This window comes from Ornithodoros turicata, chromosome 2, assembly GCF_037126465.1.
Source record: "Ornithodoros turicata isolate Travis chromosome 2, ASM3712646v1, whole genome shotgun sequence".
In the NCBI taxonomy this organism is placed as follows: Eukaryota; Metazoa; Arthropoda; class Arachnida; order Ixodida; family Argasidae; genus Ornithodoros; species Ornithodoros turicata.
The window spans coordinates 59,714,025-59,740,374 of record NC_088202.1 but is presented as its reverse complement, the minus strand read 5'-3'; the positions used below and the strand labels follow the sequence as shown (position 1 = coordinate 59,740,374).

The 26,350-nt window shown below is 46.7% G+C and overlaps 1 protein-coding gene and 1 long non-coding RNA gene across 5 annotated transcripts in view; one reads left to right on the top strand and one right to left on the bottom strand.

The window, feature by feature from the left end:
• Nucleotides 1–26,350, bottom strand: part of LOC135385474 (uncharacterized) — a 531,071-nt gene that overhangs the window by 478,249 nt on the left and 26,472 nt on the right. The window lies entirely within an intron of this gene.
• On the top strand, nucleotides 9,285–10,096 carry LOC135383581 (uncharacterized). Of its 2 annotated transcripts, none has more exons than XR_010419950.1 (2): nucleotides 9,285–9,369; nucleotides 9,853–10,096. It is a non-coding gene; the product is annotated as an uncharacterized LOC135383581 (long non-coding RNA). The 2 variants fall into 2 exon arrangements; XR_010419949.1 differs by having other exon boundaries at nucleotides 9,317–9,369; nucleotides 9,944–10,096.

The following is a 26,350-nucleotide window of genomic DNA, read 5'->3' as shown; positions in this document are numbered from 1 at the left end:
GCGTCAAGAGGGCTCTGAATTTCACGCCGCGCATGAGAGTGGTGCATGCGCAGTAGCCAGGCGAACTCGTGGTTTCTCGCAGGGTGTCGGAGCGAACCCGAAAAAAACCGAGATTTTGGTGCGAACCGGAACGGAATCGAAACCGTATGCGTTTTTTCCGCTCAGGAGAGAAACCGAAAAAAATATTTAACGGTTTTCGGTCCAAGAGAAAACTTGGACTACGGTTTGGACTACGAATAGGCGAATGAAACTGACGTCGTGTGTTCTGAAGTCATGTAGTGGATACTTTACGAAAGTTTGAGAAAGTTCCTGGAGGGAGTCTTTCTTTAGGAACATGCTGTTGAAGACCTCCTCCTGGTGGGACTTTGGAGGTGACTGGATGGAGAAGTTTTCATTAGGTCAAACGGTGATTCCAAGCTTGGCAGATGTGCGCCGGTCGCTACCAAGTATGAAAGGATATATGATGTTAGTGACGATAGCAACTTGAAGAGAAACAGTTCTGTTCGCTAACTCCACTTCCACGACGGCTTCGCCGAACGCCATGGACTCGTTATCGACGGCGATCATTGCTGAGTCACTCCATGGTTTTATGTTAATACGGCAAAGCTCTGCTTCCTGTTTTCTTAAGATTGAGATGTCTGCACCCGTGTCAACCAGGGCGTCGACCGGTGTGTTGTTTACAAGAATCTCAATGACGGGTCTCACAGGGTGTCTAGATGGTAAGTCGTGTCTTATTGAAGCAGTGTAGCTGTGTTTCTTGTCTTTGTCTTGATGTTTGGTGTAGTCCTTTGGGTCTTTGTATTTTTGGCTTGATTTGTCCCATGTTTTGGTGGAAGTAGGAGAATGTTTCTCACCATTTTGCCGAGACGAATACTTAGGCTGTGATGTGGACGAAAAGCCTTGCTGACGTTGATGTTCCTTCTTCGTGTAGTCCTTTGGCTTGGCTCCTTGTTGACGCCAGTTTGGATCACGGTGTTTCTGAGAAGGTTCGATCTGTCGTGCCAGCTTGATAAGAGTGAGACAGTCACATCCAGTAGACATGTAGTAGGAAGTGAGACTGGTCCTCGTTGCCTCGCTCTGTAAACCCGTGGTGATGTAACGAATCTTGTCACGTTCCCTGACCTGATAAGGGCACTTGCAGAGTATTTTGATCTTTGCAAGAATGGAGTCAGAGATAGATTCGTCACTTTTCTGGACTCTAGCTTCACAATCACGATTCCAATCTGGTAGATCTGGATCATAATCAAATTGATCTTTCAAACCTTTGACCCAGTCTTGCCATGTGACACAACTTCTTCCGGATCCATCGTCCCAATCCTTGGCCGCACCACGAAGCTTACTCTTTGCAATGGCTAAAGCGGTATAATCGTCCCAACCGTACTGGATACGTAACACCTCAATTGATGAAAGCCATGCGCGAAAATCATCGTTGGGCCGGCCATAAAAGAACTTCAATGTCTGACAAAGGTCGGGGGTGGATACTATCCTCTGTGGTGTGGAAACCACCTGTTTAAAAATCTCAGCTAACTGGTCGATGGTGATCGGAGCAGAGGAACTCGCAGTAGGTGCCTTCTTCCTTGTTTTGTTAGTTGTGGAGACTTGTTCATCCTGATGTTCATCTTCGGATGATTCGTATTCCTCCGATGTTTGGTATTCCTCGTTGTCGTCTTTGGTGGGAATAGCACACGTAGATGCATGTTTCCTCCTTTCGTCGTCTCCCATGATGAGAATTGCTGCTTGACCAGGATTAGCGTTCTCTGGGAGTGTGAGATTACGTAAGACGCACTCTTCGAACAACTCTTGTGCTGTACGCAGAAGAAGTCTCAAAACCTTTGGACTTTCCATGAAAGAACAAACTCAAAAGACGATATTTGTCGTTAAGACACAACGAAAAACCGAGAGACGGAAAAAATACTGCACCAAGCTCCAGATAGGTGTCACCAGCTGAACCTAACTCGAACACCGAACGTCGCGTTCGAAATTGTGAACAATTGAAAAATTCACAAATGCAACGAAAAAACTGAAGATGCAATTAATGCGTGACAAAAAGTGAGAAGTTAGGAATGGATAGAACTGTTCGAAAAATGCAATGCAATGCGTTCGAATGACGAGGCTAAGCCTAAATCGAACAATCCTTTCGAACTACATCAAAAGCATAAGACTTCAACGTCGAAATACTTGCAAAAAATTAATACGGTACCCACCAGAAGTGAAGCATCTGAAGAATCACTTGCCGTATCCTGTCGACTGCGCCATGTGAGGCAAGATAGACAAAGGGAAAGAGGTGAAGAAAGGTGTTAAGGCTGGTGATGGACCCGATGTCCCTTGCTATCTGCCAAACTCAAAATAAGATTCAGGAATACGGCATTTGGATAACACACAGACAGTTAACTAGCACTCTGGTATGATACATACAATGAATAAATGACTGGAAAGCTATACCTAGCAATTTGGGTGATGAAGGGCCGAATGAGCTAAAGCGAGGATCCAACAGACTAACGACGTATGATGATGAACGTCGTACGATGAAAAAACTGACAACAGCACGTGGCGCGCACTTATAAGCATGTAGCGGCGCCACTGCTGGCTCATGACAATGACGGTGAGGCCGAATTGAACAGATTGGCTCTCACAGGTTACGGTTACGGTGGAACGTATGTCGGTATACTATGACCCTCGGGCTCTATTTGTAACGTTTTATCGTTCGCGCACATGTGACCGGTTGTGACTTTCTACCAATGTGCCGTAGTGTTCGTTTCAATTTCATCCGCCCAAACTCTCCTCAACTAAACAGCGACCCAAGGGGGCTGCGTTACGGCTTCTATATCTATATATCTAACCGGTACCGGACCGTTTACGATAGAACCGGAACGAAAACGGGAACGAAAAACGTTTCGGTTCGACACCCTGGTTTCTCGCATTCACGCAGTGCCTCATACTTACGCGACCATGTGGTACGCTCGGCCGGCGTATTCAAGGCTCCGCATACCACGTTCTCTGTTTTCACGGAGCGTTTCACGGAGTGAAATACGCGCCATGTGGGTCGGGGGTGGAGGAGGGGGAGATTTATTGGCAGAAAAAAAATAAGAAAAAGAAAGGGAAAAGGTCAGCCATGCAGCACGCCGGCTTGCTATTCCCTACAAAAAGAGAAAAAAAAAACAGGAAACAAATAAACAAGAAAAGAAGAAATAACAAAAGATAAATAAATAAATGAAAACAAGAAAAATTGAAAAAGACACTCGGCTCACAGGGAGCCCAGGGGGCCCGTGTCACGCATAAAGCGGAGCACCGCTTTTGTGACTGTCCACTGGTTAGCTCGCTGTACAGGGCCAAGGAGTGTTGCGCGAGAAACGTCTGTCCGTCCGTCCGTGCAACCAAGCTCTGAGAGGTGTTGCCAGAGCACGGCGTGCTGATGGTGGTGACGCTGGCAGTGGAGGAGCTGATGAGAGATATCGGCTTCTACGGCGCAGCAGGGGCAAGTGGGAGATGAGACGCGGCCCATTTTGAACAGGAGTGAACGGGTGAGGGCAACGTTCAGCCGAAGACGATGTAGAAGGGACTCCTCTTCGCGGGTACAGCGGCAGCCGATGACAAACTCCAGTGAGGGGTCGATGGACTGCAGGAAAGCATTAGGTCGGATAGCGTCTACAACGAACTGGCGGGTTCCGTCGCCGGAGAAACGCAGGCGACACGCGCACGCAGGCGACACGCGGACACCGGGAGCGGCAGTCGGGGCACCGGCGTGGCCGCATCAAGCGCGGCGCGTCTCGCAGCCGCGTCAGCACAGGTGTTTCCGTGTAGCCCTGTATGCCGGGGTACCCACTGAAGGCAGATACGGTGGCCGACCGAGGAGAGTTGGGCGTACTCCTGAAGTACCATGGTACGCAGATCACTCACGACGCTCGGGTGGTTTGCTGACAGGAGCGCCAAAGACGCCTTGCTGTCTGTGAGGACGACCCACTCATCAGGCACAGATTCAGCGATATGCCGCAGAGCGGCTAGCAGTCCGAGCAGCTCCGCATCCGTGGAGGATACTGTATAGGGAAGTTGGAGGGCGAGGTCACGATTTTCCTGCGAGACGTAGTAGGACGCTGCTGATGACGCATTCGCTACCGATCCATCCGTATAAATGGCGCGCCTCAGCGGATATGCCGAACTGAGATGCTCGAGCGCGAGCTGGCGGGCTACTGTCACAGGAACATCGTTCTTCCTCAGGAGGCCGGCGATAGAGGCACAGATCTCGGGTCTTGCAAGCGTCCACATCGCAGGGGCGTGCGAGGGTGGGGAGAACTGTGCAGGGACGGATCCTTTGAGGCGAACAAGAGCACGACCGAAGTCAGAGGCCGCGCAGTCTTCGTCGACGTGGCGAAGGTAGTGAAGAGGATGCCGAGTAAGGTACCGTGCGAGAACACGGAGGGTTGCGCCGTCCCGCAGGACATGGATCGGCGGTTCGCGTGCCTCGGCCCGGACATAGTATGTCTCGGTTGTCGAAGGCACTCCCAAGCACACGCGGAGGCTCCTGGCTTGGCTAAAGAGGAGATCTCGATTTGGGTCGGCTTTTAGCCTTGGTCCAGGCATGTATGTTTTCACGCGCAATGCAACGTGCAGGTAGTGGTGTCATTATTACCGACCTACTTTCCCTGTCTGGTATGGAGGAATGCTACGGAGGCAGTTTCGTGCGTACTCGGCTGGTCTCAATAGAAAACTGTGCCGGGGAAAAAATCATCGGGGTCTACCCGTGTATGCATCCGATGTCAGGTTCCACCGAGAATTCCGATGTTTGCAGTGCAATAATGGAGTCCTCAGTTGGTGAAATTACTTTTATTTTGTAATGCGTTACCAGTTTCGTTAAGTAATGCGTTACAGTACTCGATCATTACTCTTTCGTGCATATAATATATTAGTGTATTAGTACTAATGACATTATGCTAATGCACTAATTCATTACTGTAGATAAACCGGCCTCGGTGACTCAGTCGGTAGCGTGTTCGCCTTCTGATCTCGAGATAGTGGGTTCGAACCCGGCTGAGGACGCTAGCAACTTGGTGGCAAGTTGCTTGGACACGCCGTCTTCCGCGAGGGACGTTAAGTACGGGGTGCCATATGATGAGCTTTCATCGCACGTTAAATAACCCTCAGGTGGGCAAAAGCAATCCACAGACCGACCGCTGTTGCGTCGCTCAAGATCTCAGTTGTCTCGCGACGCAAACACCCAATTATCATTATTATTACCGTGCATGAAAAAGTACTGTAGCAGCACTAGTGCCATCGGATGATGGCAGCTCGGTTTGAACGTGAGGGCGCTGAGCGCGATTAAACCAGTGGTTCTCCACCAGTCACGGGGTACGGTTGTCAGTCCTTCCCACGCCACAGTACAATCAAAAAGTAATGAAGACAAAGTAAAATACAAAAGGTAATAAAAAGTAATAATGACATTATCAGACGACGGCGTCCCCCAACTGGAGCACTACACGACCTAATGAAAGCTTTGAAGTGTCCTTCAATCTATCTTCTAAAAACAGGCTGCGGTGTGTGTTAGTGAGTGTACATAGTATTAAGCTAAAGCGCAATTTTGTTAATGAGTAACGTGATTCAATGGTTGCACCGTCCGATGAAAAAAGGAAAACGGTGCATTCGGTACAGTATTTTACCGTCCTCGGTGGATTATTTAATAGTGTGGCCGGCCGTCTACTCATCCCAAGGCTGCAGGTTCGAATCCGGCCGAGGACACTAGCAACTTGGTGGGAGGGTAGAAGTTGCTTTGACACGCCTTCTTCCGCGAGTGACGTTAAATGTGTGTTGAGCTTTCAGCGCTCGTTAAAGAACCTCAGGTGGGCAAATTTAATCCACAGATCGACCTCTGTGGCGTCGCTCATGATCATAGTTTGTATTTATTTTATTTAGACGTACTGCCAGCCCCCTGTTGGGGGCCAAGGCAGGGGAGGGCTACAGTATAGTGTGTACTCATGCAAAGTACACATACAAAATAGTTGCCTCGAGACGTAAGGCCACGAATTTATTAAAATAGCACAGTGTTCCCCTGCTCTGTGACACGTATTCCCTATTTCGTCTAATGTGGCTTCCCATAAAGAGCAACCATTCATCGTCACTACCATGATGGTATGCGCTGTCCGTATGTGTGCGCTAGAAGAGATAGCCGTTCGTCGTTGTCTCTATGTGGCAAAAGGGTAGAATTTTAGGCTAATAGGTATGATACACTGAAACCGGAGCAGTGCAACCACTTAACATGGGCAGATGAAAATTTCGAAAACAAGCAAAAACTTCCAGGAGGAAAATAGTATAGTACAGAAATAGTATAGTATTTTGAAAATGTTCACGCATAAATATCTGTTACCTGGTATCTAATACCCCTGTCACACGGCAAACTGAATGTCATTCGCAGCGAATGACATACGTTTCATGTCACAGGGTAAACCCAAATGGGAATAGATACGAATGACATTCGCCCAGCGAATGAGTTCGGGGAACTCACTCGCTTGTCCCTCTCGCGCCGACTGCGTAACCTCGCAGTAGAGAGGTAGCAAAAACAACAACGATAAACCGTTTGAAGAAACCAAACACGAATGTAAAGTTGTAAAGTCGTCATGTTGACAAGTGTGGTGCAGATAGGCTTCTTACAGATAGCGTCGTCAGAAACGTGAAGATTAGGGGAAATAATCTAATGTTTCACTAGTTTCAAGAAAAATAAATAAAAATATATCGAATGTACCTGTATAATGCTTCCTGTGTTCGGCCCTGGTTTCTTAATTATCGTTAGTGACATCATTCGCGAATGAGGATGATGGATAGAAGAAAAAAATGGAGAGGATTCGCGAATGACATTTTGTTTCTTCGTATAGCTCGATGCAATACAAACCAATGACATTCGGTGCGACTGTCATTCGCTGGGAATGCCATTCAGTTTGCCGTGTGATAGGGGTATAATACCAATACCTAATACCCAGTCCACATACAGGTATGATACGCTCAAAAATCGCGTGCTTTCACGTCCTTTCCCAGATAATCTAAGAAACGGAATTCTGGAATCCCTGAAGATGACGTTTCTGTGTTATCGCCGCTTATTAACTATGGGCGATAATGATCACTAGGATGGATGATTAAAGACAGTTTAAGCACGGTCGCAACATCGGTTGTAAAATGCTGCGCCTTCAGTATGCACTTTATCACTATATGCTATCGACACACTCCATCATTTTAGAAGTCCAATTAAAGATTACCTCAACGCAATAAATTTTAAAGCTGTTCTTTGGATCTGCTAACAAATGTGGCATTCAAAGTTCTTAGCGTTAATTAATCAAACAGCCTATCGCAAGCGATCATGCCAAATATTTTCGCTAAACGGCATTTGAGCACTGTGCAACTCAACTTTATGAAACCCCACAAAGAGCGCGGGACATTCCAGAGGGAGCACAGACCAGGTAGCCTAAGTTCGTTGTTCCTATATGCAAGAACGCATGGCATTTGTGGCAGAATCCATACCGCTGCCAAAACGAAACATTTATGGAGGGGCCTTGCACGAAGGCTATATTCGCTCGGCAATGCTACTGGTTATTTATTTTAGTTCACGTACGAGTGAGACAAACTATTGCAGAGCACACGGTTATGGCAGTGCGAAGCGCGTCAATAGTTTAAGAGCGTTAGGTTACACCATAATCTATTCCAATGGGTACTCTGGTGGTGACGGTGGAACTGCTTCCCATAATCGACTACGCGGGATCGTGCGTCCTGGGCAGACTTCTAAGGGAACTGTGCATGTGTGGACATTTGTCTTAAATCGTGTGAGGAAAACCCATGCAGAATAAATCTCTCCTCGGCACTCTGAAAACAGACCTCCGCAGTCTACCAGTCGTCGTGCTTGATGGTTATTTCTTTTCATTTATTGAACATGGGAGCTGTACTCCTTTTTGGGACACTTTGCATGTTGTTAATGGTCAAGGAAAGCGTACACATCGCTCGCCCCTCAAATCCGAAGTAATTATGGCGTCATTCTGTCGTTATGCGGTGAAGTTCAGCGTTCCAGTTACAGCCTCTTTCAGCAGCTATACACTTGCGAGGTCATTGACAAATGATGCGATATAGACCCGGATGAGCAATATTTGCACACTGTCTGAAGATCATGTTTCCAATTATATACACCGTCGAGTTGAGGTTGTGAAACACTTCGCGAACATAATTTCAGAATTTTTAAAAGAGAGAATGGCTTTCAGCGAGGATTGTCTCCCGCTCTGCTATCCCAGCTTTGCCCGAAATTTCCTAATTGAAGAGTTATTAAAGGGACTATCGCATCCGGAGACATGGGTAGGAAATGGTTACGAGAATGCTTGGCATCATTCGACAATCGATGTCACCGATTTTCACTGCTCAGAAATGTTTGTGTTTTAAATAAACGAGCTTTTTCGATCAGCGAAACCTCCGATGACATCATTGTGACGTAGAAGCCAACACGACCAATGCGAGGGCGGCGCGCCGCCGGCGCCGTTCCCCCATTTTCTCTCGGAGACATCGTCTGCTTTGGAGATGGCGTCGTGCATGGCTACGTGTATGAAACAACCTATTTCTTCGAAAGTGCTGTGAATGTCGCTCAGTGGTGAAATTGCAACATGTCGTTGAGTTCGGGAACGCGTCGTGGTGTTCCTAACGGCAAAAAATCGTCTGGGGCGAACCCAGAAATGACGTTTCACGAACCCAAGGACAGGGACGCCAAACGAAAGTTGGAAGCAGCAATCGCCGGCAGGCTTCTTGTTGTGGCAGAAGAATTGCACGTTCGGCACGTTTGTTCCTCGCAGTTTGCCGACGAAGCGTACATGGAGGCGGACCTATTGCAATCCCGTATGGGAGTGTCAGCGAAATGCAAGAGGCTAAAGCCCTATGCTGTGCCCACGTTGTTCCATGAGCAAATGGACACCACCGACGTACCGGATGAGCTGGTAAGCATTTGTTTCCAGATGTTGTTTCCGAATGTACATCGGAATATGTATAAACCGCGGCCGGCAATGATGTACCAGACCCCCTTAGGCCCCACTAGCACCTCGCGTAATTTTTTGACGGCATCCCTCTAACTTTTCCGGTTGCAATATTCAAAAGATTATCAAATTATCTATTTATCAATTAAATATACTAAAGTTTAAGAAAAAGTTTATCCCATCTTTCTTTGCTCATGTAACCCAGCATGCACTCACCATCATTTTTGTGAGCAAGAGAGAGCCAATGAGGCAGCTTTCCAACAGAATAGCCCCATTCGGCATTATACTTTTATGCATCATATTGTCCAACATCAAGTGCTCAATTTCTATCTCAGGTGGAGAGAAGCAGCTTGATGGTAATGGTAGCAGCAATCTGCTTCAGGTGGTGAGTATCACAAGCTTCTATTCATTAGGAAAGTTTAATATCTGTGTTGTACAGTGAATGAATTGAATTCTGAGTCAGAGTGAACGTTCATGTTGTGAAACCGGCAGCTCATGCGGAGTATCAGCCTCTACGAGTGATATATATTGCTCACATACTGTGAAGGCTTGATGTTGTTATATAGCGAATTTTTATTTTTAGGTTCTAGTAGTGAGGCTTCCCCCTGCGTCACACACTGAATGAGCCAGAGAAACTAAAGTAAAAAAAAGACCCTTTCCAGGGCCACCACATGTTTTATGCAGAGACAAACACTGTGTTATGAACCCTCCAATATGCACATTATTGTTTTTGGTCCAGCTGCAAACACTTTTCTGAATTGTGTTTGTGATTCTAATGAACTTTTTTAAAATGCAATTTTAGTAACTGGCTATGAACGGCGTCTAATGAACTATATATGCACACCTGTGACTTTTAGTACAATTCCAGTTACAGTGCACAGAGGACACTCCAAGGGTTCAAGAATATGGTGGTATTGGGCTTTGATATGTGCATGATAGTAAGTTTTTTCTTGTTTCAGCACATCAAGCTTCACATCTGCACTGCTCGTATATTGTATAGAAGGAAAGACCCTGTTACCACCCTGTCAACATGAACCTAAATGCCAGCTCTCCGCACAGCAACTGAAAAGATAGCACGGAGGAGGGAAATAAAATCTACTGACATAATGTAATCAGCTTTTGTTTGACACATTTAATATTTGTATCATGTTCACAAAGCTTCCATGTACACAGGAGGAGTTAAAACTGTGGTAATACACACATTGGCACTAACCTCTATCCTCCATTTAGAAATGAAGCATAAATCCATGCTCAGGGCAAAACGCACAAGTTTCTTTTTTTTCCAACATAGGTGCAAAACGTAGTACAAAAGAAACCTCTCCATGGTGAAGCTGAAAGGTGGTATTCAAAATATGCATTACACAAGTACCACTGCTTGTCCTCGTCGTGTGATAACCTTGGTTTGTACTCCAGAATGATTTGCAATGAAAATTATTTACACATTCCACTGTACTTGCAATATCTGACTACAAGTCTCCACTGCTTGTGAGACATGCTTCTAGAACTGTTACAAAGGGTTAAAACTTTCGAAACGGTCAGTGCATGCACATATGACTAACACTATGACCAGCATAACCGCTCACTAATTTGTGACTTCACAATGCAACATTTCTTCACCACATATGGTTATGAAAAGCAGGAACCATCGATAATGTTTTGATAGTGTACACAGTTACGTCTTCTCAATATGAAACCAGCTTTTATGAACATACAAAAACAACAATGACAATAACGATAAGTCCTACAATGGATATGCCTGGTCTGCATACAGTGGCCCACTTGACACTTATGTTGCTCGTATGATCCACTATATGAAGTTGATGGGTACAGCGTCCTGATCCTGCGCACAGGACATCCTGGTATCCGCCTTCGGTTTCTTATGCCAAGGTACCCATAAATCCAGCTTGTGAAGAAACAATACGCAGTGAATCGGAGGCGCCTGTGTAAAACAATAATAAAGAAGAAAAGTAATTATTTATTTGACCAAGAGCAGTAAAGTTTTAGTAAAGCATTATCCATGTGCTCGGAATGAAATGGGAATGAAATCACGCCATTTACGACGTATGAGAAGTGTTTTGACACTGTACCTACTGTCAAGTCGCTCAAAAATACGCGGCGGTCATCACGACAAAAGATGGGTGCGTCAACCAGCGAGCTCCCTCCGCAGACAAACGCCATTGAGGAGCAGGTGATCGGCGATACAACTGTCCCTGCAATTTCCGAGGCAACCGACACCCTGTGTTCGTCAGGTTCCACTGGAGTACAGCGAGTGCAGAGGCATCTGTCATTTCCAAGTGGACAAATGTCAAAATGCCCGGCAGTGCACAATCATCATGAGCGATCGGATATGATAGGCTTACCTGAAAGTGTCGTCGCCATCGGACGGTTCGTTTTCACTGCCTGCACTTTCACTTGCGGCAGGGTCAAGTGGCAGATGGTCTGTGGAGTAAGGGTCGTAATCTAACACAATTTCTTCAACGCTGTAATCCCCAGAATCGCTTGGAAGCGACGCGACGTCACTTTCGTATTACGACGATTCCAACATTACGCTTGGTGTCTGCTGGCCGCCTCGCATCCAGATGCCCCGCGGCCCCACAGATCAGCTGTGCGGGAAGAAGCGCCCTCATTGGCGCTGTTGAGCGTGACGTTATCAAGGCGTTGTGGAGAGACGGTGGAGAGGGACCTCATTATGCGTCGTCTGCTCTCTCGATGTATTTCATTAGATTGCTCAGCACATACGCGACCTATTCACTTGGGGTTTTCGCGGCCCTTGTCAGAGGTCACTGAGAAATATTGTGGTACTGAAGTTTCGGAATCGACCGAGATGGATGCGATAGTCCCTTTAAGGGACGGACACATGCAGGTATAGTCTTTATATTCTGATACACTTTCTCTTGGAACATTTCACTACTTCAATTTCGATGCGGAATCGGTCCACACAACTGGAAAGTCTGAGCAAAGTCCGGGAATACCTAATGCAGCACTAGCACACTTTTAAAATAATTATCTGGTTGGGTTGGCGGAGTGTTATCGGCCAAGCGGTCTGCCTACCGGTGTGGCAGCATGTTTCTCGGTGGTGATCGTGCGTCCTGGGCCGACTTCACAGGGAACTGTACCGACATTTGCCTTAGAGCGTCTGGGGAAATCCAGGGAACACATCCAGGGAGCACAAGCGGTGCCGTAATTCGAACGCAGGTCACCTCCCAGTCTCAGCATGGAAGCCGACCATCTGAGCCACAAAGCCATGTCAGATACCGCCTGCATCTTTCCACAACGCATGGCGCTTCCGTCCTACAGTACCTAATACCATTTCCGATTCCCCTGTCTAGTTTTTCAGTTCAAGGAATCAAGTTCCACACATCCAGTACCACCGACTCGTGTCGCACACGTTCACTTTGCATAGGAACTTCCCGCTGGTTATCGCATAGCGTTCTTTGTGTCACGCTTCATGGATGGCGCGCCGAGAACCTTCTCGTACAGAGCTTGCCAGCTGGCTGACTCGACATGTCGTTGTACATAGAGCATTTCGTGGGACTTCTGCAATTAACGAACAATGCATGTGTGTGGCAGCTTGCAGCGTTACCTCTCAGCGCTGGTGGAAGCGAGAAGTTAGTTTAGTGTTGACGCAGGTAAGTGCAGGGCCTTAGGCTTAAAAAATGAGGAACAATGTGGGTGCCTCCCACGTTGTAATGTAAGTGCAACGTAACTCGTGCATATAATAGCACGTCATTCACGAAAAACTGATCATGCGCAGTAATTAAAAAATGACTGTACCTCTGGCGCACCGCCAAACGCGTATGAAATGCGAGCGCATTACAACAGACCATAGAACTCTTACGGAGAGAGGCTAGAAGGAAAAGCGGGGAGGAGGATTGGAGGAGAGCAAATGACTTTTCTTCTCTTCCTCTTCTCCTCCTCTTCTCCTCCCCTCCTCTTCTTCAAAGGATCTTCCCTCTCTAAATGTACGCGCCCGGAGGCAGCCATATTGAATCAGCCGAGGGAACGTCGTGTATTTTTAGCCCGTGAAAACAGGAGCAATTTCGAAAACTGTCGGCCACGCTTACTCCGCTGCTTCTGTTGGCTACTGTCCACTCCTATCCTACTGATTTTGCCACTGTCCGCTCCTCTCCAGGCTCGTAGCTAAGGCTAGTGGAGGCAGAGGCGGTGGCAGTGCAGGGTGGTGTGGGCATCCTGTGGGCGAATGTGGTGACGACGTTCCCACGGTGGTGTCCGTGTCGTGTCTGTCTTTCTTCGTGTCTGTGTTTTTCCACAATCTCAGGGTTTCAGCAATGGATTACGGCTGTGTGTTACTACTCCAAAAACCTTTTTTGCGTTATGTTTGGTGTATGTTAACCGGCTTCTCTTGCTTTTTTTTATTTTTTGCAAGAGGTAAGTATACCTTCTCAACTTCCGATACAAGTGTTATGCGTAATGTACAGGACGTTTGGTGTGTGTGCCGTTTATGTGTTTCGTTTTTGAACTCAGGCCTTGTTTTCTAATAATTAGTGTGCTGTGTATATACGTTATGCTATCCGCTATGTTTAACGGCGGAGCAGAGTGCTGCCGCGACAACGCTGGCTGATTCAATATGGCGCTCCGCGCGCCCCTCCGTCCCAGTTTCCGAGGTTTAAGATTTCTATGCAACAGACGATAGACGACGACTCCATTTCGGACGCGGAACAAGCGCACTTTCGGGAGTTTTGGCAGATCGCCAGCACTCTACAGAAACCATACAATACAGGAAGTTGTCCAATCAAAGATGAATAAGGTGATGTAAGCTACTTCAAAGGAATCAGGCGATTCACTTATGTTTTCCGAAGCGTTATCGGTACGACCTTCCGATCTACTAGAAGTCGCTATTTATTCCTAAGGTAATGAACCTGAACGTATGTGTGCCACCGTACACGATCACTTGGATGATCCGATTCCTCTTCGTCTGGGTGGTCTTCAGTTCTGGTGATGGAGAGAATGGGTTTGTACATACTGTAGTAGGAGATGTAGTCCATGCAGCGCACACTATAAACAAAGCTTGGTTCACACTACTGCGTTTCATTGCGTGCAGACACATCCGTGCGTATACGTACGACATAAGCAATTCGCTTGACTGTTCACACACATGCGGGCGCCGTAAGTGTCAGCCAATGCACGCTTTTCCCGAAGCGTTATGATGGAACGTTCGAAGTCCACGTTGGAGTTCGGTATAACGCAAACTGCAGTTAGTTTGGGTGTAATTTGGTGTTAAAGTGCAATAATCCTGCATCTTTCTTGTAACCTCCGTGCACTCCATCTTTGCATAGGCCATGTTGAAATTCATATCACACAGAGGAGCAGAAGCACTTCAGCACGCAAACGTAGAACGCGGCAATTGGTTCCCGCTTGCGGCTCGATGAGCAAATCGGAGAAACTTTAGCTCGGTGAACTCCTTGCGTTCTGCTGCTGAATGACTCGCACGCGTCTGTTGTCACGGGAACTAACATTCGCTCGCGTCCGCACGCAATGAAACGCAGTAGTGTGGACCACGCTTAACACTTCTTAGGAACACACAGTATACCGTTGTGCCGTTGCGTGTGGTCAGCACGTTCACATCACCCACGATGTCCAAATTGAAGCTCTCTTGTGCCGCTCGGCGCTCACGCTGAGTTTTTGCGCGCCGACGTTTACGGTCGACTGCGTGGTCATGGTGGTTCGGTTCCGCAGTACGAGTAGGCGGGTAACGACTAGTTATACGGAAGTATTAAGAGGCTTAGTATGGATTAGTATTTATGCAGCGTCACGCGTATTTTGGCCCCTCCTTCGGCAGCTATGGTAGTGCGCGTTGCCGCACACCGTTTCCTGGCATTCTCGGCGGCACGTCGCTTACGTTCATTTTTTTAGCGAACGAGTCTGCATCTCCCGCAGCGGTAGCGGCAAATCTGCGAGCTCTATACTTGCGCGAATGCTCCGCAGTACGTCGTTTCCACTGTAACTCGTGTCAGACGACATTGACGACATTACATGAAATGCACAGTGCAGACACTAAAGAGGCCGAACTCGGTGGCTCAGTCGGTAGCGTGTTGGCCTGCTGATCCCAAGATCGCGGGTTCAAACCCGACCGAGGACGGTGGGAACCTGGAAAAAGGGCACAAGTTCCTCAGACACGACGTCTTCCGCGAGGGACGTTAAATGTGGTGGGCCGTGAGTCGAGATTTCGGCGCGCGTTCAAGACTCCTCAGGTGGGAAAAACTAATCCACAGACCCTATCACTGTGGCGATGCTCATAATCACAGTTGTCTCGCACCGTTAAATTCCCTAAATATCATTATTAGACACTTGATATCTTCAGCAGGTCGCAAGGCTTTGTGCTTGTATCTTCCTGCCTCAGAACAATTACTTCCCAAGAATAAAGGAAGCTGTCAAACCAAAGACCCACAACATGACGTCAGCCACTTCAAAGGAATCAGGTGTTTGGCTTATCGTGTTCTAAATCTCCACCCGCCGAAACGTTTCTTATCAGCCTAAGCGCGCAATAAAGAAGCAAACGAGTGGGAGGGCCCCCCTCTACTGACGCTGTGCTTCCCCGAGGCCAAAAGTGCGTTAAATAAATGCTAGAGCATTTAAAAGCATGGCTTATTTCAGCTCTTTGCTGTTCTACTTGTGAGCAGCAAGAGATAGAAAAGAAACGAGTCGAACACGCACTGCCGACCTTTCGCATAAGGACCTACTTTACAAAAATGTAAAAATGAATTCGCCATAGTAGTGTGCACGCGGGAAACACCGAACACACTGCATGCTGTAATCCGTGTAATTCCCATCTCTGTGACGTTCCGGTCACTGTGGTGCGACACGACCATACAAACATGTGAAGACAGCTTCGAGGTTATATTTTGCTGTGGTGGGCAGGAAGCGGGAAAAACCAACATCGAGGCCTCTGCACTCTTTCAAAGACATCACGCAGCTAGTCCAACTGCCATATATTTTCAATGAGACAGCTTTCCTGTTGTTCGCTCTTTCGGTGACGTCATATCTATCTATCGCCAACAGCCACAGCAGGGCCAGAAGCGTGACGTAAATTGGAAGAGTACAAAAAGAGACCTTCTGTTATCAGGAATGTGTTGGAAAAACGCGTCGGCTAATAGGCTGATAAAGCTGATAGTGCCGCATCAGCATGTTTTGCGTGGCGGCGGAACATAGTCGATGACGTATGTGCTCAGGTCGTATATCGGCCACTTGGCTGGGGTAGCTGCTGGCCAGCATTTCGAGAGGAGGATTCACGAAATTTGCACTGGGCATGGTACTGAACGAAGAAATGGAATTTTAGTTGCTCAAATCGACAACAGCGGTCCCCTCATTTGATCTTGAAACTCACGAAGAGAATTACTCGAATTTTTAGCGCCGAACAGGCTATAAATCAACCTACCTTGTTTCGCCCCATTTTGCTGAATCAGGCATAGCAGTGATATCCCTAATAATAGCTGAGTCATTCCAGGCCAAATCATCCAAAGGTCGTGCTCGACCCCCCTCAATTTTGCTTCCAAAAATTATTGTGGGACAAATTTATTTTACTGATTTTATTTATGCTACAAAAAATATTGTATTCGCGATTCTCACGAACTTTCATCCCGCCTAAATCGACAACGGTTCAACATTGTCCAGTAAAACTCTGGAAAATATCTTGATTTGCAATAAGGAGTCCATTATAATTTTTGGAAGCAAAACTGAGGGGGGTCGAGCACGACCTTTGGTGATTGGACCTGGAATGACCCAGCTGTGCACCAGGGTACGTAGTTGCACTACGTGTAACTGCTGAAGAAATAAAGATAAATAAGTAAAATAATCGAAGAACAGTAATGCATTACCTATACTGCACGAGTGATATGCATTTTTCACATTCTGCGAGTGAGCTGTATATATACAATTTTTGTGTCTCGTGTCGAACGCATAGAATGAAAACCGACAGGCTACAGCCTTCTATTTAGCTTCAGAAATACGCGCCGGCGTTGCACTTTTGAAAAAGTACGCACATGCAGTTCATCCTTTCAGCATCCGTAACGTCAGTAGTAAATTACGGTAATTGGCACCACATACGCGGAATAGTGTAAGTGACTCTAATGGCTCCATTAGTTGCAACATGCTTCCCCTTTCATCGCGAACATTATGAGCCTCTACTGTAAATATCCGACAGCAGACACGTCGTCCTAATGAGACCTTAATAAGCGTGATTTATAAATTAAAGCGCGAAAATTGCGCCGGATCAACTTGCGTCCCGACTCTTCCGCAGAGAATCCTATTTACCGACTATACTCGCACAGTGCAGAATTTAATGGCAAGCTTTATCCTGAGGAGGACTCCTCGTTTCTGGACCAGGAAAGAAGCACCACACGAGCAAGATGCTCGAAAACCGTGCGCTCAGAGCAAGTGAATAATGGCTCTCCGTAACTAACGTCCAATGTGTAAAATACAGCGTTCCGGGTCGAGCCAAAAGAGGAAGGTGTCTGAGACTTAAAGAACAACAGCATTATATGTCAGAAAAAAAAACGTGGCTCATTAAGAGTCGTCTGTATAGCGTTGACGGCAAAATGCAACCGCCAATGACTGAAGTAAAGCATCCTCCGTTCTTGTGGCACTTTGTTGGGGAGGAGAACTGTCCAGCGTGTTACTGTGAAATGCGTCTTTACATCACAACGGATGGCAAATTGATCTGCATAATTGGTTTAAAGGTACAGCAGCCGATGGAAACTTTGCCTTTGAATATAAGAAGCTTAATTAATTAATCCTGGAAATGCAATGTATAACTAAGTACTGAGCATGCAGCAAGAAAAGTTCATCAGTGCTTTAGCTCATCGCAGCCTCATTTCAAAGCACAAAAAGCTGGTTCTACCCGCAGTCCCACCATGGGCCCTTCAGGCACCACCTGTGCATGTCAATGTCCCTGGCTTGACTTCCAGAAAATCGGCTACAACAATTGTTGTTCTTCGCCAACTCACTCTGAGCCTGCTTCATCGCGATGAAGGCAGAATTAAAATATTTACTGATGGCTCATCGACACAGACCGGCTCTACCTGTGCATTCGTAATCCCTGAGCTGTCGATTGAACGAAGCGCTAGGCTGTCGCACCCGACGTCGGCTGCTGCGGCCGAGTTGCATTCCATTCTTATGGCGCTTTCCTTCGTTGTGTCCGGTCAGCCACCCATGCAGTGGACCATATACAGTGACTCTAAAACCGCCCTCCAAGGTCTGCAGTGCACCATGAGCTCGAGCTCCCTCGCTCCACTGGTGTGTGACGTCCTCAGGGAGTATTCGTGTGCTGTCACACAGACACATAACATCACCTTGCCGTGGATCCCATGTCATTGCCCAAGCAGCACAATGCACTGAAAGTCGAGTGTAATGGGGGGGGGGGGGGTCGGTATGTGTCTTATCAGCGCTCTTTAGCTTCACGAGTCTGTTCAAGGACTTCCACCTACCCGTCCACCCCTATTCAACTCGACTTTCAGTACATTGTGCTGCTTGGGTTGTGGCGTCCCTGGGAATGAGGCTGCCGACCTACTTGCGAGACGGGTTCATGTGGCATGTGGCGTACCGACGCACCCTACGTATTTCACCCAAGCGGACGCGAAACAAGCAATTGGTACTCTTCATGTAGCAATTGGTAGATCTCCGTTTTTATATGCCGTCAGCGTTTCCTCGACCCATCACGTCGTCCATCTACAGGCTTCGCCTCAACGTGCCATACAGTGGACGACTTTTGTTTAAGCTCGGCATGGTCCCGTCCCCCAACTGCGGTCTGTGTGATGTAGTTGAGAACGTGGATCATATACTCCAAGACTGCCCGAGATACAGTGCACACCGTTATACCCTTGTGTCGTCCGTGTCCCGCCTGGATAATCGGCCATACTCTACCGAAAAGGTTCTTGGGTGCTGGCCAGCAAATCAGCTCATACGTGCCATGCGCGCCCTTGTTCAATTTCCCGTCTCGACGGACTTCTCTGACAGATTGTGACGCTCTTTGTTTTTTTTTTGCATTGAGATTTCGCTTTTGGTGCCAAGCTAGGTGGTGATGTTCTCATTTATTCTGTTTCCATTCGGTTGCAAAGCGTCGAGTTTTGTGTAATTTCCCTTTCTTTCCCTTTCTTAATAACGGGTTCTGGAGTAGCCAGTCCCGAGTGACTCGAGACTAACATCTCCATTTTTTCTTTTAAAAATGAATCAATCAATCAATCATCAGTGCTCAAATAAATCTAGTTGGGGAGCGTTTCTCAAGTTCTTTGTGATTTATTAAGTGCATAGGTGTGAATAGTACTGGCCTTATGTGTGAGAAAGGATTCCCAATCGCGTCAGCATCCGCACTGATCCGCTTCGCCGAACATTTCGAACAGAAACCTTGTGAAAACAGAACAGCTCGAACTTCGAAAATTCAACTTGAACAACGAGCTATAATCCACTCTAGCGGCACAGTCGTCGATCTGGGAACCGGCCTCGGTGACTGAGTTGATAGCGTGTACGCCTAGAGTTACTAAGCAAGCTACGCTTAATAAGCTAACCGTAGCTTATTTATGACACTATGTACCACTAGTGATGTGATTTACTCTTCTTGTAAAACCCACGCAGCGATTATGTGTGTCACGTCCAATTCCACATCGGAGCTGTCCATGGCCTACGAATGAAAAGAAACGGACAGGCAAGGGAGAAAGTAATGACATCGTAAGAAACTCGAAGCAGCCGCACAGAGGCGCCCCGTCGATGCCGAGTGTGCGAACTAGCCCTGCAGAGATTACTACAACAAATGTCGTACAACTGTCCAAAATATTAATGGTCTAAGAAAAGTGTGAGGTCAGCCTTAAAGTCACGCTGAATGAGCCAAATGTCATTGAGGAGGGAAGAAACGTACAGTCACTCTCAACCCCCCCCCCCCCCCCTCCCCAGCAACAAGAGGATCATTCCACGCCAAATGATCCAAAGGTCCTGCTCGACCCCCCGCGCTTCTGGACCAAAAAATTCTCGTAGATACCCTATGGTATTAATAGACATTTCCCAAAGTTTTACTTGGGAATATTGAGCCCCTGTGATTTTACGCGGGGTCAAAGTTTTCGGTAAGCACGAAAACCATAGTATGCGTGAAATAATCGGGCGGGTTCGTCGCTCGCGTTACACGCATAATTATGGTGCTGAAACAGACGTCTGGGTTCGGAAAATGTGCTGAAGAAGAAATTTTTGGGAAATTGCAACTTTTAGTGACCTAAAACTTCCCGGCTATGTGCGCTTTTTCTTGCGATTTTGCGTTTTTTTAAATATACTTTACATAACAGCTGGAATTCTTGAAAACTTTGTGGCCGTTCATGAGGACCCATTCTACAAGCCTGCTAGTTTTCAAAGCCGTCAATGCAGTAGTTTTTGCCATAGTACACCTTAAACCTGGCGATTTTCGCAAAGTTTGAAGTTTTTACGGCCAATTTTGAAAAGGAAGCGGTCGTCATAGAACAGTCATTTGGTATACATTTGGTAAAGGAAACCCTCAGCCAAAACATATAAAAAAACTAAAGAGGTACTTTTTGATAAGCGCGAGAAAATATTTTTTTCCCTGAACGTACCACGCGGAGGCGCACGCACTCTCTGGTGGAGGGAGAGCGTTGGTGAGCATCGCGGGCCAGGCGCGCTGCAACGCGACAGCTCAGATACGCCGCTGCTTGTCACACGATGCCAAAAACAATAATTTGGACTTGTGGGCACCGGTCTAGTGCATGCACAACCTACTGCCAATGTCGCGACAGGTAAGGAAACTGCCTCCACCAGTATAGCAACGCGAGTGGATACTTTGCATTACAAACCCGACCGAAACGTATAGCCACGTAAAAGCCCTTTTACTTACACCTTCCTCTTATCGTTTTCATACGAGTTGTACAAAAACAAACGTCTGTAACACAAATGAATGGTTGTGCTCAGCACACTAGCACAGTGAAGGCGCTCAAGATTATGTCCAGTAGTAGATGCAGTAGAAGGCGGCTCCGCGTTTCTAGCAGGTTTTTGAACACCCGGAATACCCGATGCTGTTGGGAATGGATGTTGTCTTCACGGTGATTTCAGTGCGGCTAAGTGCGGTTCGAAGCAGCGGTACCTCCTTGTTTCAGGCACGCCCCTTGCTGCTGCATTACCTGTTCCTCCAGCACCCAGATCGATGTAATGGCGTCGAGATTTGCCTCTGCCCAGCTGTACAGATCCACGGGTCTCAGTATGTGACCTTCTAAGGGCCTCTGAATGCTGGCTTTAGCAGCAAGCCTCTTCAGAGTCCCAGCTTCATCGCACGGCCCTTTCCCACGTGAGGTCGCATAGAAGTGCCATGATGCACTTATGCTGAAATCCGAGTAGTGGTGACAGAGGTTGACGAAACATTTTTTGTTTTTGTATTGCGAACCTGCGCCGTCCGTGAAGTAGGGAAGTTTATTGACATGGGGATAGTCTGCTCTTATTCTGCGTGTGAGCTCTGTCTGAAAGGTACAGACCACGGCATTATCGTGCCATAAGCAATCTGATATCACAACGACGCAAGTTCATATCACCAGTGAAGCGGTTGTAAAATACCATCGAATGAATGGTGGCCTGTCCTTAATCCCAATAGAAAGATTGCGGAGTGTACTGTACGATAAAGCTGTAGTTTTCGGCAAAATCTATTAAGATGACACCTTCTTCAGGAGGGAGCGATTCTTTTAGATTCCGAAGGAACTCTGATTGTTGCTTTGCCGCGCCAGTGGTGGTATTTCAGTGATTCCAATTTATGCGTCAAGTGATCGACAACGTCGTCCCGACAGGGACTTTTCTGTCAGCCACAGAGCATTAAAGCGTATTACACGTATGTTGGGATTTGCATCTCAGAGAGGAGATTTGTATCTCGTCTAGAACCGCTATCTCCAAAAGGTTCCCACCTTACTATATCTTTGCCTTTTACAAGCGCAATAAACTGGCGGCATATGCAAAGCTGACTAACGTTTAGAGCCTGTGGCATGCTGCCACCTGCACCGCAGGCTACTGTCTCCAAAAGCAGGCAACTGTCAATGGAGGATCAGGATAACAACTCTTTATCCACTGATAAATTTTCAACTTTGTAGACTACGTATATGATGCACGCAACTCTGGGACGTCATCTTGGGTTCCTTGCGCATACTGGAGTTCTGAGCAGGACCATTTATTTTTTGTTGCAGACGTTTTGCTTTTGTACAACACGTATGAAAATGATAAGAGGAAGGTGTAAGTAAAAGTCCTTTCATGAGGATATATGTTTCGGCCGGGTTTGTAATGCAAAGTATCGACTCGCGTTGCTATATACTGGTGGAGGCAGTTTCCTTACCTGTCGCGACATTTGCAGTAGGTTGTGCATGCACTAGACCGGTGCCCACAAGTCAAAATTATCGTTTTTGGCATCGTGCGACAAGCAGCGGCGTATCTGAGCTGTCGCGTTGCAGCGCGCCTGGCCCGCGATGCTCACCAACGCTCTCCCTCCACCGGAGAGTGCGTGCGCCTCCGCGTCGTACGTTCAGGGAAAAAAATATTTTCTCGCGCTTATCAAAATGTACCTCTTCAGTTTTTTTATATGTTTTGGCTGAGGGTTTCATTTACCAAATGTATACCAAATGACTGTTCTATGACGACCGCTTCCTTTTCAAAATTGGCCATAAAAACGTCAAACTTTGCGAAAATCGCCAGGTTTAAGGTGTGCTGTGGCAAAAACTACTGCATTGACGGCCTTGAAAACCAGCTGGCTTGTAGAATGGGTCCTCGTGAACGGCCGCAAAGTTTTCAAGGATTCCAGCTGTTACGTAAAGTATATTTAAAAACTCGCAAAGTCGCAAGAAAAAGCGCCGATAGCCGGGGCGTTTTAGGGCACTCAAAGTTGATATTTCCCCAAAATTTCTCCTTCAGCACATTTTTTGAACCCAGTCGTCTGTTTTAGCACCATAATTATGCGTATAACGCGAGCGATGCACCGAGGAGGAGGAGGAGGAGGAGTGTCGTTGGGAGGAACCCGAGAGGTCTGCCTGCCTGAATAGGCGGCATGTTTCTCGGGAAGGGAAATGTGGTGGAGAGGAGGAGAGGAAAGGGTGAAGTGGAAGACCGAGCGGAATCCGCTCGGGGGGAGGATAGCTGCGTCCATGGGCCGACTTCAGGGGAACTGTGCCGGCATACGCCTATTACACATCTGAGGGAAACCCAGGAAAAACCCCAGACGGCACAGCCGGGCCGCGGATTCGAACCGCGGACCTCCCAGGATCCAATCGCACGCGTTACCGCTGCGCCACCGGAGCTGGTGAGCGATGCACCCGCCCGATTATTTCAAGCATACACTGGTTTTCGTGCTTACCGAAAACTTTGACCCCGCGTAAAATGACAGGGGCTCAACATTCACAAGTAAAACTTTGGGAAATGTCTATTAATAGCATAGGGTATCCACGATAATTTTTTGGTCGAGAAGTGCGGGGGGTCGAGCAGGACCTTTGGATCATTTGGCGTGGAATGACCCAAGAGCCAAAACTTAGAGCCAATAGCGTATGCTACGTTTATTAGCACTTGTCAAAAGGTTCAAATAGCATTTTTAACACACAAAATCCTGAGTTCGCTACTGAGGCATGCGTAGGTCTGCAGGTCTCATTGCACGGTGGAAGACGGTGCTCTGCAAACTTGCTTGGCCACCGTTAATCGAGTATACTAAAAAGAAGCATGAGCACTCGACATGACACAACAGCATAATGTAAGCAACAGAACGTAGCTAAAAATTCAGTTTTTTTGCTTCTTGCCATCGACGAAGGTCTGCAACTGAGTACATAAATCTTCAAGCCGGAGTTTCTAATATTGGTTTAAGGTAGAAAACGACAGCGAAACTTGAAAGCGTAGGACGTACGTGGGTGTAACGAAGCGAAGCTAGATTTTGCCTCTCGCGCACAAGAATCCAATTCTGCGTTGTCATGTCAAGCATATTACAGGGGATCCTCCTTACGCTGGTCGATATTCGAGTTGGCGTTGGGCTCTAGGTAGTGATTCACCCTTCATTTCAAAGGACGACTTCGTAGTGTTGCATGAGAAGGAATAAATGCAGGTTCAATCAAGAAGTGTTCCTCTATAGTAACAGAAAAACGCGTAACAGGCTCGTCCATTACATTAATTTACCTTGCCCCTCCCAATTAATTTCTGCACACTGTATCGGAAATCTGAAACAGTAATATGTTGCGTTCTGCTGTGTTCCCATAATACTCGATGAGTATGATACTGCAGTTGGGTACAACGTACAGTTTGGTTACTGGTTAAAGATCTGACCAAAGCAGAAGTGAGAAGGCGCTTACCGGTGGAATAGTTAAGTGAAAACCGCATCCTGTGGTGGTAAGCAGGATCGCCAACCTCCTTAATACAACATGTAGGAACCATCGACAGAATATAGGACTGAAAATAGGACATTCGGCGGCCGCATCAGAGGAATCTGGAGAGTGAAACGACGAACACAAACGAAACCACAAAACCTACGTTAAACCCTAGTTCAATTTTCCGCACGACCCCTTTTTTCATTACGCCAAACATGCACACCCAAGGATCTCACAAAAAAGAATGGCAGCTGCCTTCCGTGTACTTGACACTGATATTTGCTTCATTCCGTGATGACCTCAGCGTGCGAATAATAATGAGATCCTTGAAGCACCATGTCCGTCTTTATGCAAACTTGTACATGCCCCTAAATGGCCAAAGTCCTCAAAGTTGGCTTTGAGAGCTCGGCGACTGCCTGCCACTCCGGATGCTTAGTGGATGGGTTAGCTGTACTATGTTGGAACCTTATACGACTAGCGTACCCGATCACATGCCATGCGCTTTGAGTTGGCGTCACGACCCGTACTTCGAGACCAAGAATGCGTCCAGTAAGTTCCCCAGAAACCGACCTCCTTGGGAGGGGTATATGGATACATATTTGCAGTCTTGTACGTAACGCCGCTACTTGTAACGACGTTACTGTTTCCGTTACTTTGTTCAGTAGAGGAGTAGGGATCGCGCTACTTTTTTAATTTGGTAACGATACAGGTATTGCCGTTAGAAATTTTTGCTATCGCGATCTTCTAACGTTACCGATACCCATACTTTTGCAGCTCATGCCGGCGACAACTCGACCTTCTTTCAACCATAAATTGTCAACCATATTTCTTCTTTCCTACGTTTAAATAACGCGCCCCGTACCACGGCCAGACCAGAACGAGGACATAGGATATACATTCCGTCGTCATTCTACATAGAGGCTGTACCTGCTTCCACGTGTTCCGTATCTTGGATTATACGTCAACAAATAATCCGTTGGTCTCTTGCAAACTTAAGATAATGACCCAAAAACTTGACTGAAAAGAATGAAACCTTCTTGAGAATTCCGTCCGGGTGACGTTGATCACAAAGGGAGGTCACAGCAGCGTACTCTGGATTTTGCTGAATTAGGAAACAAAGCGCCCTCCTCGCATGTGTCCAGTCATGGGCAAAGTACCTCAAAATTGTACTTCAAGTCAAGTTCCAAGCACCTGGCATCATTAGTACTTCAAGTAGAGTACAAAGCACCCAGTTCCAAATGTACTTCAAGTAAAGTACAAAGTACTTTAGGCAAAGAACTTCAAGTACTCATCAACTACACCACCAATTTAATTTGTATCACTTTGCATTTCACTGTTTAGTAGCTACGCCTTGCTTTTTAGCAAAACTTTAACCAGTATTGTTGGTAAATGCTGTGAGGCCCTAACGTCCTACTGGTTAAGTGCTAACCCGAAAATATTTAGCTGAATCAGATGGCATAATTTGCAGTTATATGTACAGAGGCAATCGGTCAGCTGTGCTGTGATTATGCAAAATTGTATTAAACCCTGAGTGGTCCAAGATCACCTGCCTAGTGTGGTGTTGCGGTACTAATTTTCGGGTATAACAGGCTATTTCAGGGGAAAAAAGAGCACAAGCCAACAGAGATTATACGCGTACATTTCTGGGTATCCTTTACTGCTTTTTGAAATACAGCATGTTTATAAAAAGAACATGAAGCAAATAAAAAAGATGAAGCACAATGTAAGCCTTAATTTTTATACAACTGTGATCTGCAGCGATGTAATCCATGTGACCAATTAAAAAAGTATAACGTGAAAATGAAAAGTGAAAGCATCTGTGTCTTTCGGACTGTTACTTTACTTCACCATGTACTCCAATAACACATTGGCATATAGAATGATTAGTAAACAATATAAAAAAAAGCACGAGAACCGTGCATTAGGAGAACTTGAATGTGAATACTTCAACACAAATGTGTCTGCTTGGGAGAAAGATGCGAATAGCAGTAGAAATTGGTTGGCGATTTATACTGTTATTTGCATTATTGGGACTGAAATAACAAC